We start from the raw sequence: 21,449 nt of genomic DNA, 5'->3' as shown, positions 1-21,449 counted from the left end.
GGATAAAGTGAGTTTTCTTCCTAGTATCTGGTACAGTGCTGTGTTTTGGATATAGTATAAGAATAATGTTGACTTCTAAGTAGTGTTTACTCTAAATCAAGGACTTTGCAGTTTCCAATGCTTTGCCAGTGAACGGATGCACAAGAAGCTGTGAGGGAGCATAGCCAGGACAGCCAAATCAGCTGGTCAAAGAGCTATTCCATACCATAGAACATCATGCTCAGCATGAAAACAGGGGGACAGTTAGCCATAAGGGGCTGATCATTGCTCAAAGATGGGCTGGTCATCAATCTGTGGATGATGAGCAAATGTATCGTGCATCACTTGTCTTTCTTGAGTTTTATTCCTCTCTCTTTGTTATCTCCTTTTCATTGTTGTTGTTGTTGTTAATATTATATTATTTTAATTTATTTCAACTATTAAACTGTTCTAATATCAACCCATGGATTGTATCTATTTCCGATTCTCCTCCCCGTCCCTCTGGGCATCTAAAGGGGGAACAAGTGAGTGGCTGTGTGGTACTTCGTTGTCGGCTGGGGTTAAACCACAGTAAGTGGAACAAATATAGAGAATTTTTAAACAGTGCCAGAGTTAATCTTTTCTAGTAGTCAGTCATAGTAAGACATAAAATCATAGTAATACAATAGTTTGGGTTGAAAAGGAACTTTAAAGATTATTTAGTTCAACCCCCTCTGCAATAAGCAGGGACATTTTCAACTCAATTGGGCTTGAATGTTTCTCGGAATGGGGCATCTACCACCTCTATGGGCAACCTGTTTCAGAGTTTCATCACCCTCGTCATAAAATATTTCTTTGGTGTATCTAGCCTAAAATGTTTAAAAACATGACCTCTTCTCCTGTTGCAATGATCCCTCGTAAAACATCTGCCCCCAACTTTTTTGTAAGCCACCTTTAATCATTGAAAGGCTACAATAAGGTCTCCATAGAGCCTTATTTTCTTCAGGTTGAACAATTCCAACTTCTCAATCTTTCCTCATAGGAAAAAAAATACTGATGAGTCTGGGTCTTATTATTTTTCACCTCTGTCAGAACATCTAGTCATTTTACAATAGTTTACAATCGCACAGGATTTCATTTTGATATCAGCTCAAACCTGTTGCTGAAGTCAACTGTTTTCTTTAGTGGTTTCTCATGTTAAAAAAATTCCTTAATGTTTTTTCAGATCTGCTGGCCCTGCCAAGCTTCAGCCCACCACACTGCAGGCTCTGAGAAGAGAAAGCGCATTTGGTCATGTAATGGTCATGTGATTTTTGCACAGAATTTTACATCTTCAGATATATTCACATCATGCAGCACTGACTCAACAATTTTAAACACCAGTAGACTTTCCAGTTTTACCAGTAACCTAGCTAAAATGCACAATTTTATTTTTAATAGAAAATATTAAATCATTAATCACCTATACACAAAGCAATTGTTTCCTCTAGCAACAAAATTCATTTATTCCTGAGATTATGAATTTCTTAAGAATCACTTAGAAAAACTTAAACATATTCTTTAAAATAATTTATTTTAAAAGATATTTCTCAATGAGGATAAACTTAAGTAACAGGTAGAGAAAAGTACACAAAATAGTATACAACTCTAATTAGTAGTGAACAATGCCAGAATCTGAGTGACTGTGAGGTTGTTCTCTAAATAGGGAAAACCACTGGATGCTGATTGTCATTGTAACTATGAAGTAGTCATGTCAATATGCTTATACAATTATAAGACAATTTAGAAGACAATGAAAGGGGTCAGAGACTCAATTTTGAAGTAACATACATAAAATATTTTTAGTATAATGATAGCTAAAGTGAGGAATTTTGCAAATGCAGATATCTGGTATATAAAAAGTCTATGCAATTAAAATAGTTGGCATTTGCTTCTCAGTCTTGTGAGAATATATGAGCAATCTGACAAAACAGGAGTCAACTTGGGGAACAAGTTGATTTTGAAATGATTTGCCTTATTCTGAGATTTTTATACTTTAGTTCTCCACAATTTCCTGATGTGCAATTACCCTATGGGTTGTTCACAAATCTATGCTCCTCAGAGATGTAAGTGGAGATTGTACCATCAATGTGAAGTTATATGGAAACTGTATTGTCAGTGCAATGTATTTTGTGGTTTATATTTCAAATTTACTTGTTTGTAAAAAAACCTATTTTTGTTTTTACTTTTCCTACAAAGTACAAATTCTGGGTCAAAAGCTCTTTTTCCTGTTGCTATAAATGATTCTTATTCTTCACGTAACTTTATGCTACTTTACACCCAGGCATGAAAAAAATAAATAAAAACTTTCATAGTTATTTGTTCCATTTGCACTGTTTTGAAAAAAAACAGTATTTAAACAAGATAAAAACTATGGGTTTTTTCCTAATATTTGCAGAAATATGTTATTATTTTCAGTAATGTTCAGAATTCTGGGTCTTGACGTATGGTAGATTTATGATAATAATGAAAATGGGAATTTAAAGCTAAGAGTTAGAAGCACAGTTGCACAATTATTAACAAATAGAAATGATGTATCATCCAGTGTTACACTGACCTTTGGAGTAAGCATCATAATTCAAATGTGAATTTTAAACATAGATAGTGCCAGTCATCATCTGACAGAAACTGTATCTCTACTGTATCAACAAATTTTTCAGCATTTGATTTTTTTCTTTTTTTTTCCTTCTAAACTGCTTGGAGGTTAAGCACCATATTGCCAAGAAATAATTCAGGAAGACCTAGCAAATTTAAGGCTGTTCTTAAAAATAGAACTGCATTCTTAGATATATTCATAGCAGAATTTCATAAATTCTTTCTTTCATTACTGTATGTGACTTCAACAAATATAAAACAAAACACTTGACAATCAAATAACAAGAAAAGGTATCCAACATAATTTAAAAAAATATAGAATTCAAAATATAAATATTTTCTTGACTCAAAGAAACAGGTGACTTACAGGAAAATGTCAGTTATCAAATAACTGTGACTTCAATGTGGCATTTCAAGTCTGCAGTCTGTCTTCAATTTCTGAATTTACCCAAGACTTTTATCATGGTCTGAGTTACTAGATAATATTTAAAAGTATCAACAGAAAGCAACATCTGACATTTATTCTGATAGGTTCTTGTGATGGTTTGTCCTTGGCTGGCTGACACCCACCAAACTGCTCTCTCTGACTCCCCTTCTGTAGGTAAGCATCTAAGCACTACACAATGGCTTGCTCACTCCCTCCCAGTAGGATGGATGAGAGGACAGGACAGGATAAGAAAATGAGATGGAAAAGCTCATTGTTTGAGATAGCGACAGAGAGTTTACTCAGCAATTATCATCATGGGCAAGACAAATTCAACAATAATTTAATTTCTTGCCAAATAAAAATAAAAACATGTTCTCCCTGCACTTTTCACCCCAGGCTCAAAGTCCCTGACTCTTCTACCACCTCCCCCACCAACAAGCAATGTGAGGGGATGGGGAAATGAGAGTTATGGTGTCTCCATAACACTTCCTTCCTGCCACTCCTTCCTCCTCACACTTTTCCATTGCCTCACCATAATCTTCTCCACAGGTTGCAGGGGAATCTCTGCTCCAGCAACTGGACCATCTCCTCCATCCCTTCTTCACTGCTGTTGATGTCTGCATGGCTGTTTCTAAGATGTATTTCTCATGCTTCTCTTACAGCTGCTGCACAGTATTTTTATTCTTTCTTAAGTATGTTATCATTGGGATGCCACCAGCATCACTGCTGGTCTCAGGATTAGGCATCAGTGGGTTCATTTTGGAGTCATCCGAAACTGATTCTGTTCAACAAGGCGACAACTCATCTTTTCTCACAGAGGCCACGCCTGAGGCGTTCTCTTGCCTTGTCATGTATAATATATATAACCATTTTAACAAGTTAATAATACAGGTATTTATTTTGAGAAACTCAGACTCTGAATTTGAATTGTTTTGGTATTAGAAATGACAAAACTGAATTTCCATGGTCAAAGAGCAGTTTTAGAAATAGAAAGGCTAACTGCTAAGAGGCAAGTAGCTACTGACTGTGACACTAAGAATTTGAAGGATAATAATGAGAAAATTACTGAAGGGAGCTACTAAGAGAGTTGGAAAGACTGACTGTAGATCAAATACACAAGAGATTCAATATTTGCATACCTTTGCATAACAGTTCAACAGCATGGTAATTGAAGCAAAGGATTCAGATGTGTACAATACATAATGCTGTGTTATCACTCAAATATTTATATTATTATTGCAAACTTCGTTGAATTTGTAACTAATAACATTAAATATAGGAAATAGAAGAGATAGGAATGGTAGAGGATGGTAGGACCCAAAAGCGTAATTATTCTGTTTCAGGGATTTCCCAACAGGCTGTCTCAGTGAAATATTCAGTGAATATTCATTACAGACACTTAGATTCTCCATTACCCACTTTTTGTATTGAAGTATGTTGTTAGCAAACTTGTAAATTAGAACATGAAATGCTCTCTTTTTCTATTGAAAAATATTGTTGACAAATGGACTTAATACTTTTTATGTCCAGAACTTTTTATGCCAAAGTTCTATTTCTGTTTATGCTAAATCTCCCATTCTGACTGTGTTATCGAGGGAGTGGAATTTGGTATGTGGCTCCCTCCCATACGTAAATATTCACATAACTGTCTGCATGAAGGAGTTTCCAAGAATCATGATGAATAATGAGGGAACTTTGGAGTTACTAAAGTAACTGGGTAACAATGGTATATTTTTCCATTCCTTGGTTTGAATTACCTTCAAGTTACAGGAATTCCCTTATGACAATATACTTTAATCTAGTGCCTTATGAAAATGAACATAATGAAAAGACTGCACATTAAAACATTAAAGTTTTGCATAACACCTTTGCATCTGTGCGACAGAAGAAACACAGTGTTTTTAGACTTAATGTTACTGGTAAAATCTTTTCATATCAGATATTTAGACAGAAGGAAGGAAAAATCCTGCCTCTTCCTTTAGTGTTTTGTGGATTTCTTTAATGTCTGATAGACAGTTCATTTTTCTTCTATTTAAAAAAACAGTAATGAGAAGCTGAGAAAGCTGTGTGATCAGAGACTAACCAGACCACAGGTGGATATGTGGTCATTCAAGCTCTTTTCCACAATGACGCAGTTATTTAGTTTCACCGGAAAATATGCTCCATCTAATATTCTCCCCCAAGTAGAAGGGTTTTGTTAAAATGCAGCTAGACGTGAAACTAAAACTAAACAATTTACATATTAAAAACACTTTTTTTTCCTATAATTTAGATTGCTTTCAAAGTATCCTTCATACATTAGCAGATTTAATTACTTACAACTGATGATACTGGTAAACATTTTTGGAGACAAAGTGGAAAATTACAACCTTAATCTGTATTTTGGGATGCCTGCTACCAGTGTTCAAGGTAATTACTCTGCCTTAATTCCCAGATTGTGTCATGTAATTCAGTTTACACAGCTGCTGATGTTCCTATGAGGTGATATGGTTCAAATAAAGGACCAGACTTATCTCTAATGCAATTCAGCCTACGACGCTAGAACTCATATAAAATATGTCAAACGCTAAATCAAACTAATTCTATAACTACTATCTAATGGATGTAAATTTTTCCTTATGCTGAAAAACATCCTAAAACATATACAACTACAATTACACTTGCTGCATATATAACAAATCATTCTTTAACAAAACACATCAACAAAACACAGTAGTCTGTCTCCTGTCATTGTCTGTGAGTTATGACATATGTATCGTAGTAAGTACCGATTCTGCAAGGGCAACCAAACAATAATGAGGATAATAGTTTATCTAACTCAAGCATCACCAAAGTAAAGTTGACCCATGCTCTGCAATAAAACCGATTCTCTAAAGAAAAAAGACAGGTCATTGTCATAAAACACTCTCTCCTGAGGGGAAGAGAAAGACAACATGAAGACTGGAACCACTTCTTAGGGAAGCCTGATGCCTCCCTGGGGCCCAGGATAAAGATGGGAAGAGAAAGCTTCCTAGTCTGGTATGGCCCTCGATTATTATCCATTATTGTTTTTCCAGGTAGGCAGTGATGAAGTTGCAACAAGTCTGAGAGCAATCAAGAGAGGCTGCAGGGCCTTGACATTAAGGGTCTTGATTAAGGCAACAGGAGCACAAGCATTCTCCACCTCCATCTTTCCAGTTGCAGGGAATGATGAGGGAAAAAACAGGAAGAACCAGAAGAACTTTGTGGTTTTTGATCCTGGGTCAGTATACGTGACACCAGGCCTGTTGGCAACAGACAGGGTACACCTGTCTCAAAAAGGGGAAAGGGTCTTTGCACAGGAGTTAGCAGGGCTTATTAGGAGGGAATACAGTAAACCCAAGCTTGCTAGAGATAAGCCTGGGGGCAGCACATCAATGTTTGAAGGCTGTGTGCTACTGAAGTCCTTTCGTTTGCCACTTTAAAGGAGGTAGGGGATGTAGCAGCAAAGATGGAAGGCTTATTGATGTGTTAGAAACCATGGAAGGCCCTGAGAATAGTCACGTAGGAATTAGGTCTTTTCCCCCTCAAAAGGTGGTGGGGTCACTAGCCCAACTGAACTGCATCTACACCAATGCACACAGCATGAACAACAGACAGGAGGAGCTGGGAGCGACTGAACAGCAGAAAAAATATGAACTGCAGTCATAGAAACATGGTGGGATGACTCACACAACTAGTGTGCTGTAATGAATGGCTACAAAATTTTCAGAAGGGATAGACAAGGAGAGGTGATGAGATAGCCCTGTATGTTAAGGAGTGTTTTTGTTGTCTCGAGCTTAATGATGTTGATGACAGGGTTGATTTTTTATGAGTAAGAATCAGAGAGAAGGCCAACAAGGCAGATATCCCAGTGCGGGTCTGTTATAGACCACCCAACCAGAATGAAGACACAGATAAAATATTCTATAAGGAGCTGGCAGAAGTCTCGTGATCACTAGCTGTTGTTCTTATGGGGGACTCAACTTGTCAGATGTCTGCTGGAAATACAACACAGCAGAAAAAAAACCCCTAGGAGGCTCCTGGTATGTGTGGAAGATAACTTTCCAACACAACTGTTGAGTGCACCAAGTAGGGAAGGCATCCCACTGGACCTTTTTTTGCAGAGAAGGATTTGTGGGCGATATGAAGGTTGGAGTCCATCTGACCAGACAGGTCACAAGAAATAAGGAGCGGGATCAGCAGAACGGACACCTTGAGCTTCTGGAGGGCAGACTTTGGATTGTTTAGGAGACTGTTTGACAGAATCCCTTGGGAAGCAATCTTGAAGAGCAAAGGAGTCCAGGGAGGACAGATGTTCTTCAAGAAGAAAATCGTAAAGGCACAGGAGCAAGCTGTAAATATGAGCTGTTATATAATGAACTGTTGACCATATTGGATGAACAGAGGGCTTTGAGTTGATCTCAGGGGAAAAAAGAAAGTTTATTGCCTTTGGAAGAAGGGGCAAGGCAACTCAGGAGAACTACAAGGATGTTGCGAGGTTACACAGGAACAAAATTAGAAGTGCCAAAGCCCAAACAGAACTTCTATAAATACATCAACAACAATAGGAGAGCTAAGGAGAATCTCAATCCTTTATGGAATATGGGGGAAACATAATAATAAAGGATAAGGAAAGGCTGAGGTATTTAATGCCTTGTTTGCCTCACTCTTTAATAGTAAGGCCAGTTGTTCTCCAGGTACCAGCCCAATGGAAGACAGGGATGAAGGGAGAAGGAAGAAGAAGGAAGCCCCTATAATCCAAGGAGAAATGGTCAGTGACCTGATACACCTCTTAGTCATTTTGGGCCTCTCACTACAAGAAAGATGTTGAGGTGCTGGAGTGTGTCCAGAAAACGGCAATGGAGATGGTGAAGGATCTGGAGCACAAGTCCTGTCAGGAGTGGCTGTGGAAGTTGAAGGTGTTTAACGTGGAGGAGGAGGCTCAGGGGGAACCTTATTGCTCTCTACAACTACCTGAAAGGAGGTTACAGCACGGTGGGAGTTGGTGTCTTCTTCCAGGTAACAAGTAATAAGACTGCCTCAATTTGCACCAGGGCAGGTTTATAACACTGAATGTGTTGTCAGGTTGTCTCAGTTTAATGAGATAGAAGTGTTTAGCTAAGGAGGATGAGTTATGAGGAAGACCAAGCTCCTCCCTCTAAGCAATTGTAAATCCGAAATTAAGAGACTCCAATCAAGGAAGCACGGAGAAAGGAAAAAATAACAGCCCTTTATTAAAAGATATATATGTATTAGCAGAACAACAAAAGAACGCAAAAACAACTAAACAATAATCCTGTACCCAAAAGACCCCTTCAGAAAGGAAACAGTTCAGTACTTTCGGCCTTTTGGCGCAATTCTAACCGCGATCAGGAGGGAACGGTGTTGGATCTCCGGAGGTGCAGAGCCTGCAGTTGCTCTGTGTTGATCAGCAGAGGGCACTGTTGGGCTCTGGTGATCACCGCACAAGGGCTCCGGTGTGCAGGAGAAGCCAAAAATGGAGATCTCCCCCCACACATCGAGAAGGGGAAGGAGAAAAGGGGAAAAAGGGGGCTCTTCCCAAGAAACTCACGCTGTCTGTGGCTAGCTGTGGCCAGGATTTCCCCCCTTTCATCGATGGACACAAGCCCCTGCCAACACAGGAATGGAGGAGGGAAAGGGCGACCTTCTCCCCAAAAGGTTCCTCTGCAAATGGGTCAAGCCTCTCCAATGAAATTTGAGCAGGTCTGTGCTGGGGGCAGAACAGGGTACAGGAAAACAGAGGCAAACTGGGGCCAGGAGCAGCCAGATGACCAGGCCGAAAACCAAGTGAACCTTGGACCCCTGCAACACACACTCTCCCTTGATGACTAAGAGCATGAGACCGCACAGTTGTGATTTTCCATGTCACATAATTCTTTCCGTAAGTCCTAAAGTAGCTCTTAATTTCATTTTTTACTTTATTTTATTTTACTTACTTCATCTATTATTTCTGTTCTCACCATTTTCATTAATCAGTGAACTAAAGACGACTTGGTAAAAAAGAATAGATTTCACATCATCAGTTCCTCCTGCATAACACCAGGCTTTTCAGACATTATGCATCATAGTCCTAATGTTCCAGTTTTGAACCCTCCAAATTTTTCTCTGCATTCAACAACTCCAAAAACTTTCAAAACATGTTATTCTTATACAGAGAAGCTAATACTCCATAACTGTAGTGAAAATTTTACTTCAATTCTTTAATCAGGTTTTTTCAGCTATTTAAGTGAACCTTCTTTAATTATATTATGTATCGACTCATCCTTTAATGCAGGTATTTATCTTATGCTTCTAAGTTGTTTCATGTACTGCTTTTTTTTTAATATATATATAATATTTCCCAAATATCGTTCTTTATAAACTATTTTAAGGTCTTCATGTGATTTATTATTTGATGATGGTATTTTTTATTACTTCTAAATTACTTATAATATTTAAAAAGACAAATATATATGCAGTAGGTTCAACTTCCTTTCCTTGTTTCACACACACAAACACACACACAAATATGTATATATATTCTGGTAACATCTCTGATCAACAAAGGTAAATTGCTCTGCTTCTTTAGCTGTTATTTTTTAGATACAATTTGTTATGATTACTTAATGAAAACTACATTTTTAATACTGTTTAAATCTACTGGGCTTTAAAGATAATAGGACTACTACCTCTAGAGTTCATTAAGTTTAGTATCAGTGAGAAATCTGATTCAGAGTTTTCAAATATGCTTTATACAGGCTCCCTCAAAAAAGTGATATGATTAATTTTAAATACTTTAAAGTTTACCTGAATCTGTATTTCTTTACAAATAGTTCACCTCTGTGCAATTTTCTACTGCATGTTTAATTGTATTAGCAGATATTGCTGCCAGCTTCTGAAGTGCCATCTTAACACATAATTTTTCCAAGCAAAGTATCTGAACTCACACCGGCTTAACAAGCTGTTTTTCAAGGAGGCAATGGTTCTAAAGGTTTCCAAATGGCCACTTAAATGTAATATTGATGTTCGTAGTGCACCTTAATTATCCAGCTTCTCCTAGTTTTAATTAAAATTCTACAGTTCTGTGATACATGTTCCTTGTTTTCACAATGCTCGTGCATTCCAAATCTAAAAATCACTGGATTTATGAAGGTATAACAGCTCTGAGAAAGAGCTTTTATAATTTGGATGAACTATATAATAACAGGCAGATAGATATTAAGCATGATTCATATTTCAAGAATCCACCCTGGGTTTCTGACAAGACTCAGAAGTTGTATGGAGACAGGTGGAAAACATAAAACTTGAAGGAAATTGATGTAAATATAAGAACATTTCAGATGTACTTTTGTTTTCCCTGGCCTAGAAAATTAGCTAGCACATAGCTCTTTAGCTCCACTGGCTACAATTAATTTAGAAATTATGGAGACAGAAAAATGTACAATGAAATAATCTCTAAATTACCATGAGTAGATATTGAAAGGTCAGACATGACTAAGGTAACATATCTTTAAAACTTTGAGGTTGCAGCTGAGACACAGAAACTGTGTTTGCTCTTAGTTCCTGAAATAAAGAGTGAAATAAAATTTCTTATTGTAATTTTCCATAGAAGACATGGCTTAGTGATAAAGTCCCTCCTCTACAAGGTCTGAATGCCTGTCTTGCCTATAATGATTCTTACGAGTTTTACCTAAATCTTTTATAAATACAATACATTTTCCCTCCCTACTGTGGGAAAAGGATTTAGAACCTAGGTATGTTTTCGTTTTCCCATAGAAGAATAACAGATTACAAAATCAGACTTTCTTCATCTCCTTCAGGACTCATAAATCTTATTGGATTTGGGCAGTTTGAAAAGTTGTGTTGTGTCCTTTCTCACTCTCAGTTTTGTCAAGTCATTTTTACACATTCCTGAGGGAGGACTAGTGAGCTCAAACCTCCATATGACAAGGGTTGCCCAGCGTTAGGGGTTTCAGTTGCTAGGCTTCTATGAAAAGTGGCATCTTCAAACTATCTCCATTGTAGTGTCATGAATGACAGTGCTGGGATTGAAACAATCCAAATAAATTAGACATAATATGAGGACAGTAATAAGTGGGACTTTTCTGGAACATGACTTCACTCGTCTGTTTTCCTATTTGTGACTGAATCTGGTAGTACCAAGTGTCTCAAGTTTCTAAAAATTCAGAAGAATATACATTTAAAATTGATGAATTGAAGTCAAAGTGGAAATGATAAATAGTAAAATATTTCCTGAGAATACCCATTCTGAAACATTCCCTTAAAGTTAACCACCTACTTATACTGGAATTTAGGTAGAATTTAGCTGGTCTGAATATAACCATGAACATTTCATTAATGCATTTATTACATTTAAAAAATAACTTTCTAATTTGTATCTGGTGACATATTGGAGAGAATAGTTTGATTTGGTTTGGTTTTGTTTGACTTTTTCAACCCACGGATGCAATAGCATGGAAATGTTAGTTATTCCCAGTCTCTTTTATTTACTACAGTGGTAAGTCTATTGTTAAGTATATACCTTACACAGATTAGTCACCACCTAGTCAGTGTATGAAGAAGCACAACATTATGAAAACTCCCTTTCCATAAAATGTTGCTATTGTTTCCTCAAATTGCTTATTAAATACTGGTCTCTATTCCTCCCTGCTGCTGATATGATGTTCATTGCAAAATTTGTATTTTTATTGCATATGCACTCAGTTATGGAGATACTACTTTTATTAAAGCTTCTACTATTGCTGCAAAATTTGTATCTTGTTTCTAGAAAACTTTGTTCATAGTTCAAAAAGTAAAACTTTTTTGCACTAACAAAATCATTAACTTTCTACTAGATACTGTTTCTGTGCTTTATAGTGGCAGTATTTGGCTTGAAGTGAATAATGCTCCACTTCAGTGAAAAGCCTCTTACCAATAAAGGTATTTCCTAGTATTATATGAACTTTTTATGAGCAAAAGGAGAGTCAAAAGCTCTTTGAAAAAAAAAAAAGCTTTTGCAAAAATGAATGAGTGTTAACAAACCTTGCAAATCTTTATCCTGATACTTAGAGGAGGTTCTAATCACCTAAAAGCATTGTGGAACAGCCTTCAAATATGTACAAAAGGGCAAAAAAGCATCTAAGTTTAACATGGTATTTTCTAGATGGAAGGAGATTTCATGTTTTGGAGCCCTTCTAGTGTTTTAATTCCATGCTTCAGGGTGCTTAAAACATGGTTTTCTATTTAAAATTTACATCTTCTATATAGTTTTGCAGAACCAAATTATATGCAGGGATATTATACTCATTTAGTTCTGGAGATAACAAATACATTTCCATTGTTTAATGAAATATCTTTTCTATACACCATAGAAGTCAAATACTATTTGAAAAATACAGAATAAACATTAAAAATTTTTGTAATAATTTTCCAAAATAAAATGTAAGTCCAATAAAGGTATGCTAGTTTTAAGTATTGTACATCTAAAAGTATTCTTTTTCCTTCCAAAATATAACATAGCAAATGAATATCAAAGTCTGTCCAATGAGATCCTACTAAGAAAGATCTTAGATCTTTTAAAATTCAAAGTACCCCTGCATCATATTCTCACAGCCTTGGGTAACAGTATGTTATCCAAAGGTGGATCCACCAGCTGTAGAGGTGATGTTCTCCTGGTTCCAAAATGTAGAAGAAACTCTGGGCATTTCCTCATTCTCACAGGCCAGCACCTCAGTTCTCAGGGGCAGCCCAAGAGATCACTCCTCTCCAGCCCCAGTCAGAGGCAAAGGAAGCCCCAAGTGCAGGCCTCATGGTGAACTCGGGTTCTTTCTGCGTGACCGGCAGAAGACATGAAGTGGGATGGTGAACCCACCTCTAAGCTGAAAGTCTAGGTGCGTGAATTAAGAGAACTGTTAAGAACGGATCATCCAGTAAAGCTGTCCATGTAGTTGCTGCAGACACCCAAGAAAGAAATCCATGATCTCTCAGACGTAAAAGGACTGAGATCAATTCCTTTGATCCTGGTGACGAGACCTCTGGTCTGGCATCGCAAAGGTCAGACAGTGAATACTCTGACCAGGAACAGTAATAGAGGGTCCCTGCCTTTGGCCAGGAGGAGGAAATAGATGATCCGGTCTACTGGACTGTGTGTATTCGATGGTCTGACACATTGGATCCACAGAGGTATAGAGCTTTGGTAGGTGCAGGTGCACAGTGCACACTGATGCCATTGAGGCACAGAAGTGCAGAACCCATCTGGGTCTCTGGAGTGACAGGGGGATGCCAGGAATCATCAGTATTGGAAGCTGAAGTGAGTTTTACAGGGGACAAGTGGGAAAAGCATCCCACGTTGACTGACCCAGAGGCCCCTTGTATCCTTGGCATTGATTATATCAGGAGGGGATACTTCAAAGATCCAAAGGGGTATTGATGGACTTTTGGTACAGCTACCGTGGCTACAGAGATGAAAAAATTATCTACCCTGCCTGGCCTCTCAGAAGATCCTTGCATCGTGGAATTGCTGAAAGTTGAAGACCAACAAGTGCCAATTGCCACCAGAACAGTGCACCGATGGCAGTGTCTCACCAATTGAGCTTCTATAATTCCCATCCATGAAATAATTCATTGACTGGAGAAACAAGGAGTGATCTGCAGGACCTGCTCACCCTTTAACAGCCCCATACGGCCAGTGCAAAAGTCTAATGGGGAGTGGAGGCTGACAGTGGACTCTCATGGCCTGAAAGAAGTCACGCCGCCTCTGAGTGCTGCTGTGCCAGACATGTTGGAATTTCAGTATGAGCTGGAGTCAAAGGCAGCTGAGTGGTACGCCACAATTGATATTGCCAATGTGTTTTTCTCCATTCCTCTGGCAACAGAGTGCAGGCCACAGTTTGCCTTCACCTGGAGGGGTGTCCAGTGTTCACTCCCCCAGGGATGGAAACACAGCCCAACCATCTGCTACGGACTGATCCAGACTGCACTGGAACAGGGGGGAGCTCCAGAGCACCTGCAATATATTGATGATATCATTGTATGGGGCAAAACAGCAGAAGTTTTTGAGAAAGGGAGGAAAATAATCCAAATTCTTCTCAAAGTGGGTCTTGCCATAAAACAAAGTTAGGTAAAGGGACCTGCATGGAAGATCCAGTTCTTGGGAATAAAATGGCAAGATGGACGCTGTCATGTGTCCATGGATATAGTGAAGAAAATAGCGTCTATGTCTCCACCGGCTAATAAGAAGGAAACACAAGCTATCCTAGGCCTTGTGGGTTTCTGGCAGATGCACATTCCAGGTTACAGTCAACTTGTGAGTCCCCTCTATCTAGTGACCCGGAAGAAGAACAATTATGAGTTGGGCCTTGAGCAACAACAGGCCTTTGAGCAGATCAAACAGAAGGTAGCCCAGGGGTACCTCTGGGGCTTGTTCGAACAGGACCAACTGTGTGAAATATCCTCTACACGGCAGTTGGGGAGCTAGTCTCACCCGGAGTCTCTGGTAGAAAACCCCAGAAGAAACCCAAGGTTGACCATTAGGGTTTTGGAACCAGCGTTATTGAGGATCAGAAGCCCACTACATGCCAACTGAAAAGGAGATATTAGTAGCCTATGAGGGGGTTCGAGCTGTGTCAGAAGTTGTTGGGGCAGAAGTATGTCTCCTCTCGGCACCGCATTTGCCTGTGCTGCACTGGATGTTCAAAGGGAACATCCCCTCAACACATCAAGCAACCAGTGCTACATGAAGTAAGTGGGTAGCTTTGATCACACAATGAGCCCAAATGTGAAGACGCAATTTTCCGGAAACCCTGGAAGAGATTATGGTCAGATGGCAGAGATTTTGGAGCACTACCTGAAGAGGTGACTTGTGCCCAAGAAGCACCACCATATAACGAGTTACCAGAAAACGAAAGAGGCTATGTACTATTTACTGATGGATCTTGTCATGTGGTACAAACCATCGGAGGTGGAAAGCTGCTGTGTAGAGTCCCACATGACAGGTCATTGAAGCTGCTGAAGGAGAGGGCAAGTCAAGCCAGTTTGCAGAAGTGAAAGCCACCCAGCTAGCCCTAAAGATTACCCAATGAGAAAAGTGGTCTGTGGTATACCTCTATACCAACTCCTGGATGGTGGCTGATATCCTATAGGGGTGGTTATAGCAGTGGAAGAAGACCAGTTGGCAACACAGGGGTAAACTCATCTGGGCTGCTGCATTGTGGCAGGACATCGCTGCACGGGTTGAAAACTTGACTCTGAAAGTGTATCGTGTCAATGCTCACATGTCCAAAAATCGTGCCACTGAAGAACATTAGAACAATGGATAAGGCTGCCAATGATGGAACAGGTAGACTTGGACGGAGAGTGGATGGGTGAGCTATTTATAGCCTGATGGGCCCATAAACATCAGGACATCTAGGAAGAGATGCGACATACAGATGGGCTCATGATCGAAGGGTGGACTTGACCATGGAGGCCATCACACAGGTTATTCATGAATGTGAAACCTGTGCAGCAATTAAGCAAGCCATGGGAGTAAAATCTCCCTGGAATAGAGGGCGATGGCTGGATTTCCAGTATGATGAGGCCTGGAAAATTTACTACATTGGACCACTGCCATGAACACGCCAGGGCAAGAGTTACATACTCACCATGGTGGAGGCAACAACTGGCTGGCTGGAAACATATCCTGTAAACCAGGCCACTGCTCAAAACACAGTCTTAGGCCTTGAGAGGAACATTCTGTGGCAACATGGGACTCCAGAGAGAATTGAATCAGATAATGGGACTCCCTTTGGGAATAATCATATAAGCTCTTGGGCAAAGAAACATGGCTTCAAGTGGATCTATTACATCCCATATCACCCACAAGCCTCTGGGAAGATTGAGTAAAATAAAGATTGAGTAAAGTAAAATGGACTGTCGAAAACTATGTTAAGAGTGTTAGGTAATGGGACATGGAAGCACTGGGAGGCAAATTTAGCTGAAGCCACTTGGCTGATCAACACTAGGGGATCTGCCTACTGCCCTGGTCCTTACCAAACAAAACCCCTACACACTGTGGGAGAGGATAAAGTCCCAGTATTACACATGGGGAAGTGGCTGGGGAAGTCAGTGTGGTTTCTCCTCCTATGAGAAAAAGCAAACCCATCCATGGCATTGTCTTTGCTCAGGGACCAGGGTGTACCTGATGGGTAATGTGGGAAGGGGGGGGACCAAGTGTGTGCCTCAAGGAGATTTAACCTTGGGGGAAAAATAATCTGTGTTCTAAATTGTATGTTGCAGAAAGTTGCAGAACAATGAAGAGCAAATTCTGCGAGGAGCAAGGAGAATATGACAATGACCCGAGCTGGGCTGTTGTTGTTGCCCAACGATCGATTGCTTCTTCTGCCCTGAGTACCCATCCCAGTGGAATGGGGCCCAAGATCTGGAGGGGTGGAAGAAGGCCATAAAAAAAAGATCTGTGCAAGCACGGGAGATAATCAGATATGGCATCTGAGTATGACGTAAATGGTATGGAACAAGGGGTGGAGATTGTATTGGGTCTGGCTGAGCTGGAGCTCATTTCCCCGTAGTAGCCCTCACAGTGCTGTGCTTTGTATTGGCAGCTAGAAGGGTGTTGATAACACACCGGTGTTTTGGCTACTGCTATGCACAGCACCAACACTGTAACATTCCTTCCTCAATTGAGGGCAAGATCCTGGGAGGGGATCCAAGTAGTCCAGCTGACCCAAACTGATCAAAGGGATATTCCATACCACATGATGTCAGCTCAGATATAAAAGCAAAGGCAAGGAGCAGGAAGGCAGGCATTCATTGTTGCCAGTGGCTGCCTTCTAAGGAACCCTCATGTGTGCTGAAGCCCTGCTTCTCGAAAGTGGTCGACCACCACTGCTGATGAGAATTAGAGAAGAAACCATGTTATCTTCTGCTTCGCTTCATTTTTGCACGAGTAAGCTTCTGGTTTGCTTTTGCTTTAAAAAAACTGCCTTATCCCATCCCACGAGTTGTTCTTCCACCTTACTCTCTCCCCTGTCCGGCTGGGAAAGGGAGTGATAGAGTGGCTGGGTGGGCACCTGGCATCCAGCCAAGGCCAACCCACTGCAATTGGGTGATATTTGCGTAATTCTCAAAAGTAAGCAAGAGTTTCTATTGAAAAGATCTAGAGTCCTTCAGGACCTTTTGTTGAAAAAAAATCATTATGAGACATAAACGTTCATTTCAAATCGGAAAAGAATTGTTTTATAACAAAATTATCTTGTCAATTGATGTTTAGTTGGCTTTATTTTTGACACTATAATATAAAACTCTACAGTATAATTTGTCACATAAACTTCTTTCTTCACAATCAGTGTGAAAAAGCAGGCACTTCTTCAGAAAGATTCATCAACATAAAGTATATGTTGATACATGTCACACCTGAAAGTACCTGTTTCTCTCCATTGGCCATGAAATGGTCCTAGCATGATTAGCCCAGAGATAAATGTTTAAACTGAGAGCATCTAAAATGTCTCCATCTTATTAATTAATTTGAATTAATATGAATTAACAAAATTAATGTGCCCTCTCCCACAAATAAATTTGTTAACCATTTTCTGGTTTTGTCTAGCTAAAATTCTCAGCCTTTTAGGCAATCCTTCCTCCTTAAGTCTGTTCAAAACTCTGGGTTTCCTGAGTTTCCTACTTTGCCTCAGTCATGGTTTTTTTTAGCATTCACCTGCTGCCTCTTCCCCCTCATATCAAACATGACCACTTTCTTTCAAATATGTAATCTACTTGCATTCTACCCATCATCTTTCATTTACTGTGAATAAGCTAGTTACTAAATCTGATCAGCAAAGGTTACAATACTCCATATTGGGTTTATACAAATTGTTCTCTCCTGTCTCCCACAGTGCTTTACATTCTTGAGAAGCTAAAAGCTTCCAATAAAAAATAATAATGTAATATCGGTTTCTTTCCCTTAAAATGTCTCTTTAACATTTTTTAGTGAATTTAGACAGACCACCCAAAAACTAAGAAGTTAGAAACAATTTGGCAACTGATGTCTTGACACTGGAGTCTGCCACAAGTTAACGTGTCTTTTACTCCTTTATCTGCTTCCACTAGTTTTTATTGCTGTAAACTGCAAAACTCCACAAGGCAGCCACCTTATTTCTGCTGAATGTTTATATGGCAATAAGAAAAGAATTAAGCTCCTGTGTAGAAACACTAATAATAGTAATAATAATAATCATCATCATCTTCATCAAAATCATCAATAATTAATAAATTAAAACCTCGTGTATTTCAGCAATAGTGAATCTTGTTTCTACACTGCAAAAGGTGAAACATAAAAACTTAGATATTGTCTGAGACTGAAATGGGTGGAACCTGAAGGGTCATAGCCCCTTCGCTTTCAACACCTGTAAGTCCTGAAGACTAAATTAGTAAGTCTTTAAAGGATTTCTACTTTGTCCCAAATAAATTTTCTTCTGCTTAGATGTTTGCTTGTAACTGCATTTGCCAGAATGTTAGTTTTAATTACTGTAATTTCTCAGAACAAATAATATGAAGACATTTCTTATTACCTTTGGAATAAGGCTTCACAGACATTGGTATTCGATTTAGGTTTGTAATCCAAAATCAATTGTGGCGCAATCAACATTTCTAACAATAAAGCCTTTGTTTGGCAATGGATTCGGGCTATAAACAATGAAGAAGAATTCATTAGTATAACAATTTTTATGTGAACATCAATGGCAGTATTAAACCAAGGTTTTGCACACTTAGAAAGATTTTCAAAGGTTCAAAAATACTTCTTAATAAATCTTCAGCGACTTCCTATAACAAAGACATAGTATCACACAAGCAATGCCTAACCATATCGCCAAGTTTCTTGTGTGTAGATAGATTCCCCCTTCTCTTAGAAATGGAGGCAAATCAATACTTAATCTGTTGTGCTCTGTAAAGATTTCCTTCCTGTTATGACTTTAGGGTATTTTTGAAAATTGTGGACAGTCGGGGATGAAATTAAGACACACGTTACAGTGTTATCATGCCACAGGTTCCTCCTTTTGATCAAATTTTTATCATTTATGACTACTGTAGTTTTGTTTTTTGAGGGAAAAGACAGGGACAGAGCAAGTTACTGTTTTGACTATGAGGAAACATTCGGGCAGATACAATCTATGAGAATGTATTCAGGAAGATACAATCTACAACAAACAGCTAAAAACAGAGGAAGAGAGAAAGCAAGAAAGAAAAAGAAAGAAAGGAAGAAAGAAAGAAAGAAAAATAAAGAAAGGAAGAAAGAAAGAAAGAAAGAAAGAAAAAGATTTCTGTAGGTTTAGTCAAAGTACTTCCCTAACATGGAATATAATAACTTAAATAATGGTAAAATTCTTATCTAATGACTAAGTCAGGCCTGAAATTTTCTCGAGGAAGTATTTTATGATACAAAGTAGATATGAAGTTAAATGTAAGAAAGACACAAATTATGAATACGTCTCTTTTCAAACATAAAATATTGGGAAAAACTCTGATTATATTAGAAATAACATAATTTCTTCCCAAAACTAAAATATCTGAACATTCACTTGCTATGTCAAGAACAGTGATGACCCCATTTCTTTTTACATCAAATGAACCCCTATGAGAAGAACATACATATTTTTTACATCTTTTCTCACTGATGACTAAATGGTAGAGATAAAAATATAAAGATATTTCTTTATATAAATAGAAATCATAAAACATGATGTCAAGAACTCACAATTCTGCTTCTGATCACATGAACTGGTTTACAGTCCCAGGAAAGTTTAAGGCATGTAAAGATACCTTTTTGCATCAGTCATGCACTTACATTGACACAGATGAAATGTTTCCATCCTGGAACGAAATAACAGCATCAGACATTTAGACTAACTCTAAATAAAAATGAGAAATCTCAGAGGAAATGTTTGGGGCTTTTTAAGAAAAGTTGTGATTAAGTAGGGTCAAAATGTTTATCATCAATGTGATTAAAATACATGTATAGCAGAAAACTGTATTTAAAATATACAGTCATAAAACCTAATAAAGTTAGAATTTTACTAACACATTTAAATAAAAAAAAGTTAAAAGTAAAACCAAAAAAATCTTATCTTTTTACATTTTAAGATGACTGAAATAAAGTAAGAAAACCAACACAGTTCAACCTGTGCTTGTCAGAGATTTGCTTTAAATGAAACTATTGTTAATGAAGAAAAATTGTCCAATTTTTTCCTACCAGTTTTTGATGTAGTGCATTGGTTATTTTGCCAAATGCACCAGGACATGGCAAACATCTAAAGCTTCTGAAGAATGTGACAATATGCAAAAATCAAGTGTCAGAGAATAACTTCATGAGAGAATTGTTCTGAATGTGCTCCTGCCCTGGGGAGATACAGTTGTTATATGCAAAAGCAATGTCAGGAGCAAGAAGAGAAGAAAAAGGAAAGAAAGTAGAAGATGACATTAGCCCAAAGGGTTACCTGAAGCAGACAGATGCAAGAACCACACTCATGGGACTCCTTGTTTGCTCCGAATTAATAACTTACAAACATTGCAGACAACTGTAACTCCCAAAGCAGAACATTTCAATTTTCTTATAAAAATAAAACAGGAGAGGAGGGAAGAGAAAGTGAACTTTCTAATGTCAGGTGAACTTTCTAATGTTAGTATTTAAAGGTAGATGCCAGTTTTAACAATAAAAGATGTCAAAATTATCCTTCATTATTTTGTGGTTTCTTGATATAGAGACTGACTTCTGGCACTAGGTGAACACAGTAAAAAAACTCATTGGACTTACTTTTAACTCCAACAAAAATCTATTGCCTACTTTTTGGAGTTTGAAGGCCATTAATGATTAGATCTTCCTCTTCCTTCTCATTAAAAACAATGGCAAACTGGGATGGTGTGGATATTCACTGAGTTTCATTGGTCAGTATTCACTGATCCACTTGATTAGCTATTTGAGTAAACAAAGTCTAGAAGGCAAAGATCTCTCAGATTATATAAAATCTTTGCTTATTAAATTAGTATTTTTGTTTGTTTTCCTCTGTTTTACTCTAGCACATGTTTATCAAGGCAGATGATATATTAATTTTAACATTAGTGACTAAAATGGGAAATATGCTTATTATGGAAATAAGCAGGCTTTCTGACCTCCTCCAGAAGGAATGTCTCATCTGAAAACCTGTCTATCATAGGTATAGCAGAGTTTATAATTCTATTGTCTGTGCATATTTACTTTGTATTCTTTGAAAAAACATGATTACGTGCTTCCCCTTTACTTCACAAAGCATTTAGAAAGTTTCATTTTGCATCTCTTTGTTAAGTGGAATGTCATCCAGGAGTGAGGTCCTAACTTCTCGCTTGCTCTGTGACTAAAATAAGAAATACAATTCTATGAGTTATAATGTCAAGTAGTATTTTCTTT

The sequence above is a fragment of the Neopelma chrysocephalum genome, unplaced genomic scaffold, assembly GCF_003984885.1.
Source record: "Neopelma chrysocephalum unplaced genomic scaffold, ASM398488v2 Primary Assembly neopelma1_23b, whole genome shotgun sequence".
Lineage (NCBI taxonomy): Eukaryota > Metazoa > Chordata > Aves > Passeriformes > Pipridae > Neopelma > Neopelma chrysocephalum.
This window is presented reverse-complemented; position numbering follows the sequence as displayed.